Raw genomic sequence first — 16,747 nt, 5'->3', positions numbered from 1 at the left:
GCTCCTCCGTCTTCCGCTTGTCACGAAAGATTATGCCTTGTAGAATGAACGACTGAAAGATCAAACTCCAGTGCGCTCCTGGAAACTAGAATGTAGCAAGTTCAAGCCTTAGCGCAAGATTCCTAAGGCGTAAGCACTTCCTTCTTTCTCAGGAAGTGGATTCTTCCTTTCCCGAGTTGAGTTAAGATTCTACTAAGATGGTAAAGGATGTTAATATCACCATCAAAATGGAAACCACTGAAACGTCTGGATATGCCCTCGTTTCGTCTATCTAGCTGACAGTTGTAATTGGATTGATCCATTTTCATCTTGGAATCCCACCGGAGTGAGTAGACACGGATGCACTACTCTTCCGTCCTCTTCTTCCTATGGATGCTCTTCTAGCCCTTATCTCTCTATTCAATCCACGGCCTACCTCGAGACACCTGTGTCACAACGGCTGATTTTTTGAGTGAGGGAAGCCAGAGCATTGGTCAAGAGAGAGAAAAAAGAAGAACTATAGATCGAGAAAGTCACATTAGCTACACCAGACCAGACAGACTTTCTTTTTTTTTTACTATTTTTTGACTGACCGGATCGGTCACTCCTCAACCAACTAATACATTTCTGAGCAGTTCCCCTCACCCCCTATCACTTAAAGGCAGAGCTAACCCAACATTCTACTGCTCTCTAAAGGGCCTGCCTACTCTATTAGTCAAGCTTGGAGAACATAGTATTAGGACTTACTAGATGAAAGACCTTGATTGGTGAAGGGCTTAAAAGTTAGGTAGCTGCTATCTATCGGATCTTTTCTAAGAGGTTAGGCAGGTGGTTGAGTCGAAGCGCAGAAGGAGACTAAGTCATCGGTCGTGCCGGGATTTCTTTTCTACTTCTAGCTGAATGAGGACCACACAGCCGTCAAGCCTGCTGGAAGTGCTTTCTAGATCCAATCTCCTAGTCTTTCATTCGCTATTCAAATGTCTGGACCAGTTGAAATGTACGAAAGGTGGTCTTGTCCTTTCCTTTACAACTAGTAGCTAGTAGCTCCGTCGTTGATCCCTCCTCTTCCCGGCCGGTTGTGACTCGTATGTCCAGCCAACGACTATCGATTCCTAACGAATCCATAGATTCTTCTACCATTTGACCAGATCTTCTAGATTGTATTCTCATTTCCGGCCTCGAGCAACTTTACTAATAAGGGAAAATCCCTTAACTTAATTGAATTCATATTATATTAGTATAATATAAAGCGCTAGCGCCCAACCGGCTTTCTGCCTCCATTTGGTCGTGTTGCTATGATGTAACGTGCAGTCGTCCCGAGGAATTTTAGGGCCCCCTATTTCCTCTCCCTTAAATTCCTTTATGGATTTCAATTTGGGAATAGAGTTGTGACTTATTCGGCTCTATATCACAATTCATTCATTCTCGGGCATAGAAGATGAAGGGTAGTGATGATGTCAGTGGACTATGTGCTTCCCTGTGAAGAAGCATCAGGTCGTAGCTATGACTATCGTGATATGTCTCCGGTGAAGAAACTCTAGCAGATCTGGATGGAGATGGAGTAGGTTCAACGAGTATAGCAATGATTCTTGGTAACCAGGAAGGAAATCTTGGTAGAAAGGTTGATGATGATTGACGACACCGAAATGGTGATAATAGTCTTTAGTTCCAACAAAAGAGAAATGGGTGTGCTTATGATTTGGTTTTATCGATGCGTGTTTGGGTGAAACTATGGGTCTCTGATGATTGTCATTGGGTGCTTCTAGCAAGGGCTAGAGCAAGACAAAGAGATGATGGCATATCGGCACTGTTGAAGGAGAAGATGGTCGCGGTCCTCATGGAGTCGGTTACAGGAATTGGAACGCCGCCGTGATGTTCACAGGTACTATTGCATTTTGATTTTTGTTAGGTCAATGAGATTGATTGGGCCAAAGCTTGGATAAGAGTATAAGACCCAAGTAGGGGCGAGCAAACTTTTTTTTTTTCAAATCGAACTGGTTCAAAAAATTGGTTCGGTTCCGATTTATGAATATTAAAACCGGTTCATCCTTAAATCGGTTTGGTTTAAACTGGTTCCGTCATTATTAAACTCGAACCTATCTAAACCGGTTATAGTGGTTCTAAACCGGTTCAATCGGTTTCAAACCGGTTTGATCGGTTTGACTACCGGTTCTAAACCGGTTCACGGTTATTAAACCAGTTTCAATGTCTAAAATCTCGAATAGGTTCAAACCAGTGGTTCGGTTCGGTTCATAGTGGACCGATCCATCAATATCCCCAAGAGTCACTCCTAAAGTATACTTATGCATTTGAGTCTGTTCAGTCGTGCCCTTTACACCCAGTCATTCCGAAGAACACTTGCCCACCCCCCCTGTATTATCGCGACTGTGTTTTTGGTTTGGTTTTCTTAAGGTTTGGTTCAAATATGGTGGTTAATTTTCTGATTTTCCAATTTGCTTTTCTAATTTTATTCGGATTTAGGGATAATTTGCTTATGAATTGGTTCTTACCTTAATTTTCCGGGGATTTGCTTCAAACAAAAAGGTTTATGATGGTTTGTAAGTAGTCTTACTGAAGAAGACAAAGGGGTTAATGGTGGTTGGATGGTGGAGAACCTGAAGAACAAGGTGAACAGTAGGGGTGGGTTGGATGAGGCGAAGGAGGACAAGATACTGTTATCAATTTTTAATAATAATAATATTAGAAGTAATAACAATACGAAATTATTATTAAAATGTAGCACCTGGTTCCTGGTACGTAAAAATTCATCTTAGTGTTTTTTTCATTTTTAGCCTTGGACTCGGCGAGTTGTACGTCCGACTCGCCGAGTAGAGACGTGATCCGGAACACGTTTAACTTGGCGACTCGGCGAGTCCATATTCTGGACTCGGCGAGTCCCTGCTATCTATTGAAACCCTAAATTTCAAGGGTTTGCACCCTATTTAAACCCTCTTATCCGCCCTTAAGCTCGCCCCATTCACCCTCAGAGCTCCCAACATCGTTTATACCCCTTATTCCTTGTGAGATTGAAGTGTTTTGGTGTGTTCTTGAAGATTTTGAGGAGAAAGAAGAGTAGATCAAGAAGAGGAGAAGGAGGCCAGGCATCTTTGTGTCATCTCAGCGTTTTCCTTGAGGTATAACTCGTTTCCCCTCTGTTTTCATGCTTGTAGTCTCTATTAGCTACATGAAAGTCTTTCTTGAGCCATTCCCCAAGCTTGTTTGTGCATTGTGGGTTGTAATAAGTTGTTAGCCTCTAGATCTAGGCATGATTGAGCCCCTAGAGCTTGGATCTACTGTCTTTATGGAGTCATATTGCATGAAAGCCTTAGATCTACTCTTTTGGTGCATTTTGAGCCCTAAAACCTTCATTGGTGATTATTTACACGTAAAGTTGGAAACTTTACGTGTAATTCATGCCCTAGAAACCCAGATCTGTGAATGGTATGAGCTGGATTCAAGAAAAATCAAGTGTATAGTAATTGCATGTGGCCGACTCGGCGAGTCGTCCCTCGGACTCAACGAGTCAAGTCGCGAGTCCCCGAGTTTTCCACCTTTTCGTGTTTGCGGGTTGGAGTAGTGAGTCATAGGGTGTGACTCAGTGGGTTGGAAGCCAGACTCACTCATGTAGTAACTCGGCGAGTCAATGCCATGACTCGGAGAGTTTAGGGCAATCTTCTTGCCTCAAGAACAAACTCGGCGAGTTGTTCATACAACTCGGCGAGTCTCGGCATAGAGTGTTCTTCGGATGAAGAAGAACTCGGCGAGTTGTTCATACAAATCGGCGAGTAGGATGAAGGACTATTGGCCTTTAGCTTAGAAGGAAAACTCGTCGAGTCAATGCCAAACTCGACGAGTAGAGACGGGATATTGGTCAGACAAAGGGATAGGGACCCGGCGAGTTAACAGGCCAACTCGGCGAGTCGGGTCAACTGGAAGATGACTTTGACTTTAACTCATGGTTTGGTTAAGGGTAAATGGTCAGTTTACCCTGAGGTCGGTTAGTAGTATTTGACTAAGTGTTTGGTGGGAATTGCAGCCGGAGGATTTCCAGAGCAGCAGCAGACAGACCATTCCCACACAGATCAGCAACTACTACGAGGTGAGTTACCTTCTAGTAACGGTGGGTCTAAGGCCACAATGTCGGCCCAGCAGTAGGAGATGTATGATAGATGATTGTCTTTGTGATATCATCCAGGTTTGCTACTACCTGATATGTTATATGCTAGCATGATATGTTGTATGTAATAGTAGTAGAGTTCGGTTGTTAGGACCGAAGGGTAGTCAGACACCCCAGGTACATCTAACAGTATGTGATGATATGTTTGCATGCTGGCTAGTTATGTTATATGGGATAGAGGTAGTAGGAGGGGACCAGTCCCCGAGTTCGGTTGTTAGGACCGAAGGGTAGCTTAGGCACCCCATATATGTCTGATAATATGTTATGTTATGATATATGTGATAGTAGTAGTAGGGGGTGAAATAGTCCCCGAGGTTCAGTCGTCAGGACCGAAGGGTAGTCAGCACCCCAGAATGGCTTGACATGGGTAGTCAGCACCCTAGAATGGCTTGACACGGGTAGGCCGGCACCCCAGAATGGCCGTACCGGGTAGGTCGTGCACCCCAGAAATGTCTGGCAATATGTATGATATGCGATTGTATGGTATGCTATATGATGGGGGAACTCACTAAGCTTCGTGCTTACAGTTTTCAGTTTTGGTTTCATGTACCTCTTCTTCGAAGGGGAAAGAGTTGGCGCGGTAGCGGGCCATCACACACACGCTTGTATTCCGCACCATGAGATCTTCATGGGGATTGTACTATGATGTTGTTATGTTTTTATAAACTGTTTTCCTAACACGCACACATTTATGAAATGATGTGGTTGGTGTATGTTTTACTACTAATGTTTTGCTAAGTATATGTTTTCAAAAATGAAAATTTTGGCTCGTATTTTTGGGATGTTACATAAAATATGATCTTAATTATAAAAAATTATCATGTAAGGGCAAAACAACCTTTTTAATGATGGTATGGACTCAATGCGTAACAAAAACATATAATAAGGATGGTTCGAGTTAAAAATTCTTCTTAGGGAACAAACGCGCAGATTACCCCAAACCACAGGGACCATTCGTGTAATTTACCCTATAATTTGCTTAAGATGTGTGATGTTAAATCTAAATTTACAATGAGAGTTCTTGATAACCTCTTGTTTCCCATACAACCCAAGTCTAGATTCCTTCCATAAATGGTTTTTAAGTTTTTCACTTTACTACCCTTAAGTTCAAGCTATTATATTTCACATTCGATTTTTATCAAATTTCAATTATTTAGTTCTTCTGACACCTAATACCATCAAATGAATTTAAATAAGAATTAAACACTTATATTTTTATTTGAATATCAATTAAAATCTTATTATTTTAGTTGACATACTAATTTATTTTGTTTTTTTTTTTAAAACTAACTTTATAAAATACATTAATGAGAAATAGGACGTTACATTGATTTCACATGGAGGGAAATGATTTTTTATAATTTAAAATTTTGAAACCTTCAAATTATTTTGATTCTTCATTAATACATGTGTCCTGGTGACAATACGTTTAGCTTTAATGAGATCCTTTTGTAATTAGATTTTTTGGGACACAAGTGACATAAAGTGTTTTTCTTTCTCCAACTTATCCGTAGGCACAAGTGACACAAAGCTACAGAAAATGAAAAACATAATTGTAATCAACCAAAAGTAGTAAAAAATGGATCACTCTAGAAATATGAATATTTATCTTATTGTTGATGTTCATGAATGTTCCTGAAATCATGTGTAGTGTAACTATATTCAACATCATAAAGAGAAAATGAACTATAGAAAGATGTCAAAAAATGACTTAATTTCTTGCGCCACCCCTTATACTTGTATCAAGATTCAAGTTTTTACAAGTTAGTAACGAATCAGTAAGTGATGAATATTTTTTTTTACGAAGTGGAATGAGGGAGAAGAAATCAGAGTATTCGAACCAACCTGACAAATTGTTTCATCTTATTAACATTATTTAGTCTTTCAATCAAGGGTTCTTCTCTAAGCGAAAACCTACCATCTGAGATTGCAAATTATGTAATACAACCAGCAACACAAGAAATATAAAATGGGAATAGAAATAATGCATCATTTACCAATGTGAAGAAATGCTAAAATCGTGAAAGTACTCAATGAAAAAGTTAGAAGAAACAAAACAAATATTTCAAGCTATTCACTTACGCGATCATACTAATTTTAACTATAAACGAAAAAATTAAGATATTAAATGATAAAGAAATTGTAGCTACTTCATCTACCTTTTTCTTCGACTTAAATCAATATAGGTGGGTGATATTAATTGGGAGATCTCTAAATCATGTTCTTCGTCCGGAGCTGCAATCCACAGTGACAAATTTAACCTACAAACTAATCAGTGGGGTAGTGAATGACTCCTTAAAATAAGCCGAAGCAACAGATATTATTAACAAAATAAAAGAAAATAAGCAATTAGTTTTAAATGAAACCTAAAACTGTTTGTTTGAATTCACTAAACCAAAGTAAACCAACCTAATCGTTAAACAAAACTCTTCCTCGTCCCTTTCATAAAAAAACATAAGACAATTTGTTGAAAGGGTGAGAGTTATGGTGGTATGTTATTTTTATTTTCATAAGAAATTGAATATTGGTGATGACATGTGTAACAGGGATCTTATAGCAACACACTTTCATTTTCAAACATACTCCAAAAATAAAGCCAAAAAAATTAATGGAAAAGCTTTTTACCTAAATAACCATCGGTTCCCTTCCTAATATGTGAAATAAATCACGTTGAAGCCTTGTACACATCACTGACTTTCCAGATTTTCACAAGCCTATCCTAAAAAGTCAAAATGATGGATAATCTCTTAGGGAAAAATCGAAAATTGGCATTTTTTTGGGTTTTTGAGATTAAAAACAAGAAATAAGACTCTATTTGAAGCAATTCGTCGAGCAATTGGTGTGCATCACCAAACAAGCTTTTAAATTTCATCACAGAGTGGCTTGTATTGTTGTAAATCAAAGGTAAATAAGGAAATATTTTATTTCTTTTGAATCCATATGAATTTAGACGGAACCTCGTCAAAATCAAAAATCACTACCAATCAATATGCAAAATTAGCTTTAAAATCGGATTCAACAATCAATAAGATGGAAAAGAGAATCAACAATGGTATAACATACCCGGAGGCCAATTTGTAACTATGGAGCTTCTTTGTTGGTACCCCATGTGAAACAGTGAAATAAGATCAAAATAATTGTTGATAGATGTTATAGAAAGAGGATAAAAATACCTAAATGTGAACATAAAATTTTATCAGGTTCTTTTGCACCAGTGACAAATCCCCATAGTTATTTCCTCACATGGCAAACTGCAAATTGATGATGGTAGGAAATTATCGTTGACTTATTGCTCATAAGAGACATGGTCAAGCGTAAGTCTGGAAAAAAAACGGTCAATGTGTGTGTTTGGCACAAAATAAGGTACATGTTTTGGCGATCGGCAATGAAGTCGATGGAAAATCACATTTGTATGCATTGGATTGTTGAAGAAGGATAACGGAGATAAGATGGAGTGAATATGGACGGTCCCAAACCGATTTAATCCAGACTCTTTCCGATTTCCCAAGCATCAAAGATCGACCAAGAGACGGTGGAAAACAGGTGGAAAGGGAGAAAAAAACAGGTGGAGGATAAACAGGAAAGAACACAGGAAAAAAGTGTGTCCAAGACACGTATCTCTAGTCTAATTGAACAACATATGACATTAGAGGGAGCATAATGTATTTGAAAAAAAGAAATGGGCCAATTATGAAAACCCTAAAAACGGAAATGCAACATATGCAAATAGTGTGAATAGTCAAAGATGTGGATAAGTTATGTCAAAACCTTAAGAACTTTACTGTTCCTAATATATATATATATATATATATATATATATATATATATATATATATATATATATATATATAAAATAACATCAAATTTATGAATTACATAATATTATCTAAAATTGAATTGTATTTTAACTAAACAACATGATCAAAATTAAAAGACTATCACATGAGTAAATTTTAAATTTATCAATCCCAATAATTGTTAAAATTCCAATAAATCAAGAATTATATTTTAATTTTATTTACCTACATAAGGGACGGACATTCACATAAATAACACCCCTTTTGGAAACAAATGTTCAATCTTTGGTTGAACTTTGCATTTCGTTACATGAATAGTCCCTATGGTTTCATTCATAGCAATTTTGCTAGTTTTAATGACTAAAAAAAATAAAGAAGAAAGAATTATGCACTTAACTATCTTTTTTAACTATAGCGTTAGAGACTTTTTGATTCAGGGTCATTCAAAATCTTCATTCTAAACAAAAATATCTCCTACATGCCACATGTCCTTCTTTTAGACCATTTTTTTTTTTACCAAGTGGCATTATCTCCTACATTTTTATCTATTTTTCCCGACCAATTCATCAATCAATATCAAATATAATCAATTCTGAATCCCTAAACTTCAAATGTCGGACTTGGTGAAATTTCATTTTTCATATAATTTTCTTCAATCTTCAATATTCAATAATATAATTATCTTCAATTTATATCATATCCCTAAAAAATAAGATAAAATTTTAAAGTAATTTCTGTTATACCAAATATATCTCTAACATAAAAGGAAACTAAACATCTATACAAAACTTACATGCACCAAATTCAAAATTTTCGAAATTTAAATCCCAAATAATCAGGTCGTAGATTAAATGCATATGCATATAATAATCATCCACGATTCTCACAATCTACGATTCCGCTTCTCAGTTTTGTTTACAAACTTATTCTACTTCAAACCTTCTTTGATGGATGAAGTTCTTATTTATCATAACAAAAGGTGTTTTCTTTCATGACACATAACATGCGTCTTTTCTATTAATTATGTTTCAAACTGTTATACTTTCAAAATATATCCATAATATCATTATACTTTCAAAAAGGACCATTTATGTCATGTTTTTTTCTCTAAAAATCGAAAAAAAATCAGGACATAAATTTCGATCCACGTATTCTATATATATACTTATTCATTCTTTGTATGTTATTTATTTTACCTTTTGAAATTAAAGCCTCCTTGCAATTGCAGAATACATTGCTCCTGAAGAAAAAAACAAAAGATTATCATTATTGATTGAGGCAAGTGCACATCAGCTTTTTGAAAACGGTCTAATGTCTTATATATGGACCATTTGTTTAGCATTAGCATCATATTTTAATTTTTGTATCCCATGTATGCATCAGTATAGGTTCTGTTGTCTTCCTTTTTTATAAAATTGAATATTTACCAATTATAACAATGTAATTTCAAGGCATATAGCTATATATATATATATATATATATATATATATATATATATATATATATATATATATATATATATATATATATATATATATATATATATATATATATATATATATATATATATATTGTGAATTTATATATACATATAAATTTTACCTTTTGCCCATACAAAAAAAAGTAATTAAAAAAATTTCAAACCTTATTAAGATTAGAGAACCGACTTTTAAAAGGACAGATGAATCGTCTATAAAAAATTCTCATACGATGACTGTGGTGGCAATTAGCTTGAAATTGTCAATGCGCCAGACTTCAATTCCTATATAATCAATTTAGGAAAGAACAAAGGAATAACATCCATGATATTAAAAATTTGAATCATTGATGTGACAACCCGATATTTTCAACTCTTTGTAGTGACCTAAAAAGTCAGGTATTGTAACCACTTTTGAGTTAATAAAATTAACTTCGATATTGAAAAGTCCAAAAAGTTCCTATTTAAATTTCTTCTATGTTTAAATGTCATCAAACCATGATCGTACGTAAAAAGAACGCCAAAATCCGACTTCGTATATTGAAGTTATAATTTTTCCAAGTCCAGCTTAGCAACAGACAACTAAAAACTCGAATCGGAGATCGAGCGACTTTTGGCTGGAATGACCTAAATGAGAATCGAAGGTCTCGACAATGGTATTTCAGCGGTAAAAAGTCTGGCAAAAACCGACGTCAGATAAAGAAGTTATGAATTTTTAAAGAAATTCCTTAATCACGTCATTTTAATAAATAAATAATAAAAATAATTTCGGAATTTACCAACGGAATCTAAATGAAAGTTGTAGATCGTAGTCTCACCTTCGCGGGGATATAAAAAACGTCGAAAACGGAGTTCGTATGAAGGAGATATGAATTTTTGAAGTTTGATAATTAATTTATATTTAATTTTCATTAAAAAGTTGGTATTACCCGAAGGAGTCAGCACCTAGGGCCGAAGTACGTGCCGCGTACCCTCGTACGCCCCGCGTACTCAAGGCCAAGGCCTCGGATCGTCCACGTCGCCCTATGCGAAGCTACCGACCCGTCCCATCCGACCCGCCCCATCCAACCCGTCCCGTCCGAAGTACGTAAGCGATGACGCACGGGTACGCGCTGCGTACGCCCGTACGCCCCGCGTACCGAGGCGGTTCAGCACGCCTATAAAAGGGATGCGAGGCTTTCCGAAAATTTTGCTCATTCTCTCTCTTTCTCTCACGATCTCGCCTCGATTTCCGTGCCCGTTCAAACCCGAAGCTCTAGTCTTTTTGCTCAAGTCCCGAGGGTCAATTTTACTCCCGAGAATCCCGAGAAAAAAATTCCGTTTCCCGAGACGAAACTCTGCCCGATTTTCCATCTCGCTATCTTCAAACTTCCAAGTGAGTTCATACCCCTTAAATCAACCTTTGAAATGATTTTAAATGTTTAAACACTTTATGGGGGGGGGGGGGGGGATACAAGTTAAATACTTATAGTTATTGCTTCAATCACATGTGATTGCATTAATCACATGTAGTTAATAACTAGGAAACCAATGATTTTATCATTGTTCAAACTGTTTTACTTAAAAATGTTTTACAAACTCTTTTACTTATCAAATGCTTTTATTTAAACTTTGTTTTACTACTTATAAATTTCATGCCCATATATGTATAGATGTATAAATAATGTTTAAAGGGCTTAGGAAAGCCACTTGCCCTATTTCCTTTTCCTCGATTTGGATGTGGTCTGGTGGAATTTTGGGTGACCATCCGAAGGTCGTTTCCATATTAATTATATATCAAATATACATATATAGACATAAAAGTACTTCCATATTCATACGTACTAGACACACCATTAGTAAGTTACCATCGGGGTAACACAGGATCATACTATTACAACTGCTAGATCAATGAGTCAGTTCATTCATGAGTCTATACTAGAAAGAGAACATATACAACTACACTAGAAAGAGAACATATACAACTATACTAGAGAAAGAACATATACAACTATACTAGAACAGTTCATTTCATATACAAGAATACGTTAACAATTGTGATCCACTGTATCGGAGCATACCTTAAATGTCATGGCCCGAGTTGTAGCCAGAATTCTCTTAGAGGGAGAGCGTTGAGTTTGCGTATAGATCTATATTGGATTGACTATCCTACACCTTGTTGCTAGCTACAGCCGGACCTGCAGGTCTGCGGGTGCCAAACGTCATTCCATTATTACGACCGTTCTTTATGTCGTTGTTATCAGCCGATAGTATGGTGCAATTATCACATTATACCTTAATATAAATCCGATTTAAGGTAGTTAGTACAGCAGTAGTTCCTATAATACAAAACTACAGTACTACAATGATTTGCCCATTACATTTTTAGTGATAACCTCACTTAAACTTTAATGTACAAACTATATTTTGTTAAAAGATAGTTACACTTGGGAAATTACACACTTTTACATCAAACGAGCATACAAAACAGTTAAGCCTTGGTAGAAGGCTACTTTAATAGAAAATATAGGTTTTTCTGAGAGATTCAAACTTTTACAAACACTTACATACATGTTACAACTTATACTTGCGACAGGTTCAAACGTTTTTAATAACAAACACCAACACTAAAACACTTATGAACTCACCAGCTTAATGCTGATAAACTCTTTCAAAATAACTTGTATTCTCAGGTCATCAGTAGACAGGTACCGATGCCAGCTTTTGAGAAGATGGAGCGCATTCAAGACTCATCATATTATTTTGATTCACATTATATTTTTGGTGTCTAAAACTGTACAGAACACGCTTGTATTAAAATTATATATTTAATGCAATGGATGATGTTGTTTGCTTATTTACATTTATTGTGTTGTGATACTTTACATGACGTCCTCCACCCCAGAACGTTTCCGCCGTTCTTGGTTTTGGGGTGTGACAATTGAGCATATAATTTACCTATGTATGACATACGTTATGGCTTATATTACTTTAAGGGCCTATTTGGTTGGCATGAATGGAATGGAATTCGAGTGAAAAGGATTCCAATTCCCTCGAATTCCTGCGTTTGGTTCAACTTTAAAGAGGAAAAAGGAATCCTAAATGAGAAAACATTCCTTCAATGGAGGGAAAATACTTTCCTTCAACTAAAGGATGGAATGAATTCCTTACTATCAAGGAAAGTTTACAATTACCATTATACCCACATACAACCCTATCTCACGTATACAACTTGTTCGTCAAAATCAGTCGACAACCCTCGTTTCGTCAAAATCAGACTCAACTCCGATTCTTCCGTCGGGTAAGTGAATTGTTGTTGCCTCGATCTCACTCTCACTATCTCTCACGCTCTTAAATCACTGTCAAAATCGATTTATCTTCTTGTTTATCGTTTTTTTTCCTGTTTATCTCAACCTCATATTCTGAAAACCAATTTCTCTTCTTGTTTGCCAATTTCTATTAGTTGAATGCTTGTTAAAATCGTTGTTGTTGTCTACATTCTGTCAAAATTGATGGTTTCTTAAAACCATTGCTATTGTTTATTGAATACTTGTTAACATCGATTTCTTAAAATCTTTGTTACTAGAATGGATTGTTGTCAGTTTTTGTTAACCGAATGATTGTTAAAATCGATTTCTTATCATGTTTGTCAATCTCCTTTTTATTCACAGTTGGTGAATTGTTTTTTGTGAAAACATACAAGGTTTGTGAAATCTCAACTTCCTTTTTGTTATAAGTTTGCTATTGAATTTAGAAAGATTGATAACACAATTATGCTTTTGTTTATTGACATGAAAAGATGAAAGAAATAGCATGTAGAAGAAGCTTGAACATGAAATGGAAGTTGCTAAAGATTTCGTTTGATATTTGGGTTTCAATTGTTGAAGAAATATGAAAAATAAGTTTAATGGTATAGTAATAGACAAAAGGGCAATTATGTCATTTTACATGAATTCCAATTCCATTTCCTATGAACCAAACAAAATCTGAAATTAATTCCAATTCCATTTCCTACTAACCAAACAGCACATGGAATTGGATTCAAATTCCTAATAAATTCATTTTTCAATTCCAATTCAAATTCATTCAGCAACATTCTGCGAACCAAATAGCATCTAAGGTTTTTGTATACCCTTTTTTCAATCCTCATTTTTACAAAAGAAAAAATAAAATAGAAGATGCAAGTAGAAGAAATTAACTACATATATATTATCTTGCAAAGACAATGATAACATGATAACTAAAAGACAAAGGATATGCTTTCTGTCCAACTCCTTGAAAGGTTGGATCCAAATCTCTCATAGAAAGAGACGTACTGTTTTTTTTTTACTTCATTATGTGGATTTCTAAAGCCTCAACCTGAATACTAGAATGAAGTGCCAAGAAATCCACTAAAATGTGTTTACAAAATCAAAATGACGAGTAATGATTAACAAACAAAAGTGCCAAAGTCTTGGTTTACACTTTATATACGTAATTCTTATCTAAAAGCTCAATTTATTTACGGATTTTTAGCATCCATAAATGTTCTCGATTAATCATTATTTTCTACAATAAAAGGATTCCCCTTGAAACAAGGCATGATCTGACAAATGAACCAAAAAAAAAAAAAAAAAAAAAAAAAAAAAAAGCATATTCTGAAATTTTGGGATAATGATTTAGGAGGGTAATAACGTTTCCTGTTTGTCCATTTTAGGCCCTTAACGTAGTTTTTGTGCGTATTATACCATTAAGATTATTATAACCGTTTACAAATAGTCCTTTTAACTGGAAGAAGCCAGTAAAACGATTATTTATAAACGATTATAATAACCTTAATGGTGTAATATACACAAAAAATACGTTGGGGACCTAATATGGACAAACGGGAAACGTTATTACCCTCCTAAGTCATTATCCCATGAAACTATAAATCCTTATAATAAATTTTTACTTTTTAGTAAGAAACCTATAGGTCTTGGGGTTGGTAGTTTGGATGTTTTTAACATCGGCCTTCTTTATAAATGGAAGTGGCGGTTTCTTAATGACAATGGAGCTCTTCGGGTTAAAATTGTCAAATTTTGTCATGGGGAAGGTGGTGGTTTTTCGGACGATTCGAGAATAGGAATTGGAGGGGGTGTTTGACAAAAGATTGTAGGATCCATTAATCACCTCCATGAGAATAGTTGTATTCCTTCTAATTACATGTATAAAGTGGTGGGGGACGAGACTCAAACGAGGTTGTAGAAGGATGTTTGGTGCTTGGATATTCCTCTTAAGGAGCGGTTCGGGAGGCTCTTTGCTTTGGCATTTAATCAAGATGCTCGAGTAGCACCAAACATCCTTCTAGAACCTCGTTTGAGTCTCATCCCCCACCACTCTATACATGTAATTAGAAGCAATACAACCATTCTCATGGATGTGATTAATGGATCCTACAATCTTTTGCCAAACACCCCCTCCAATTCCTATTCTCGAATCGTCCGAAAAGCCACCACCTTCCCCATGACAAAATTTGACAGTTTTAACCCGAAGAGCTCCATTATCATTAAGAAAACGCCACTTCCATTTATAAAGAAGGCCGAGGTTAAAAACATCCAAACTACCAGCCCCAAGGCCTATAAGTTACTTATTTAAAAAGTAAAAATTTATTATAGGGGTTTATAGTTTCATGGGATAATGACTTAGGAGGGCAATAACGTTTCCCGTTTGTCCATATTAGATCCCCAACGTATTTTTTGTGTATATTACACCATTAAGGTTGTTATAACCGTTTATAAATAATCCTTTTACCGGTTTCTTCCTGTTAAAAGGACTATTTATAAACGGTTATAATAACCTTAATGGTGTAATACGCACAAAAAATACGTTAGGGGCCTAAAATGGACAAACAGAAAACGTTATTACCCACCTAAATCATTATCCTGAAAATTTTCAAACAACTCTAAAGTTCCAACACCAAACACATGTAATCCTGATTTTTTGTTTAAGGGTTAACCAAACCTTAGTGTAAGTCGGGTCTAAGTTATTTAGCAAGAAAACAAGAAAGAAATGAAGAAATTGAATCAACTGGTGTAAGTTGTGTGTGAGTTAATCGAGGGAAAAGCTGAAGGAAGAAGCGTAGGCAGATTGAGACAATTGCGATAGAGGCGAACACAGAGTATAGCTAGCTGCGGCGAAGCCGAACCAAGTCAAAGTCGAAAGCAGAGGCAACACCGGATTGATGGGTCAACTACTAGAGTTGTAGTTCATACCGATCGGAGAAAAAAGGGAGGGAGAGAAAGAGTCGATTGTATGCGTTGGTTAGGTTTAGGATATTTAGTCAGAAGGGTCTAATTCGTCTCCATATTCTATGTCTCTCTCTCCTACACTACCGGAATTGTTAATAAAACTTCACTCATGCACTCAATTAGTAGCCAGGGCACAACCTGATTCTTCCCTTGCTACGCTGACCTTCAATTTTGAACACCGACTAAGAGTTTGGTTTTATCTTTTGGCTCTTCTATTTCGTATCTTATGATATATGAGTTTATTATAGTCTATTACAAATAATATTTTTTTCTATTCCTCTTTATATATTTTGATTACAAATAGAGATATTAATAATTGTAGTTCTTAAAACTACATAAGTTATAAATTACTCATTTATTATTTGTTAATTGTTGAAAAACTTATAATTATAAAATTTATATAATGTTACACATAATAAGTCAATAATGTATAATAAAAAAATCTTATTAATTAATTGTTATATCTTTTAAGAAAATATTTAATCAACTTTAAAATTTATATCAAGTTGTTGCAATTTGGATTGGTTTTAAAAATTATAAATTTTCAATTTTATGGACGTTGTAGTTGATATTGTTTTTTAAATATAATATCACCATTTTGTTTATTTTATCGAATAATAACTTCGTTGATATTTTTTTAAAAAATATAATATCACCATTTTGTTTATTTTATCGAATAATAACTTCATCTAACTAATAGATGTTTAAATGACTAATATGGTAGAGTCAATAACAAACTTTATGGAAAGTTGGTTTGTTTATCATATAACCTAAATAACTTTTTTATACATGTTTAATTGTACGATTGTTTTAATTCAAAATAAAAAATATTAAAATTGTTTTAATTCAAAATAAAAAATATTAAAATTGTTAATTTTAGATAATAATAACAGATTTACAAATAAATTTTTTTATTGTTGTGTATAAATAAGTTTTAGAAACTTATAAACAAATTATATAATTTTATTTCTTATAATATCTTTTACTTAATAATAGTAAAACATATTCTTAATTTTATCTATAATTTATTTTATAAGTTCATATACGATTCTTTAAATACGTAAATTT

The 16,747-nt window shown here is 35.0% G+C and overlaps 1 long non-coding RNA gene across 1 annotated transcript; it reads right to left on the bottom strand.

Annotated features, from left to right (window-relative positions):
* Positions 1 to 6,119: 6,119 nt before the first annotated feature.
* Positions 6,120 to 7,767, bottom strand: LOC145034056 (uncharacterized). Its single transcript, XR_013677857.1, has 2 exons — positions 7,330 to 7,767; positions 6,120 to 6,875 (listed from the first exon to the last, which is right to left on the bottom strand). It is a non-coding gene; the product is annotated as an uncharacterized LOC145034056 (long non-coding RNA).
* Positions 7,768 to 16,747: the final 8,980 nt, after the last annotated feature.

The sequence above is a fragment of the Lactuca saligna genome, chromosome 3 (genome assembly GCF_052625555.1).
Source record: "Lactuca saligna cultivar CGN05327 chromosome 3, ASM5262555v1, whole genome shotgun sequence".
Lineage (NCBI taxonomy): Eukaryota > Viridiplantae > Streptophyta > Magnoliopsida > Asterales > Asteraceae > Lactuca > Lactuca saligna.
The sequence above is the reverse complement of the archived record's forward strand: the minus strand, read 5'-3'. Positions and strand labels throughout refer to the sequence as shown.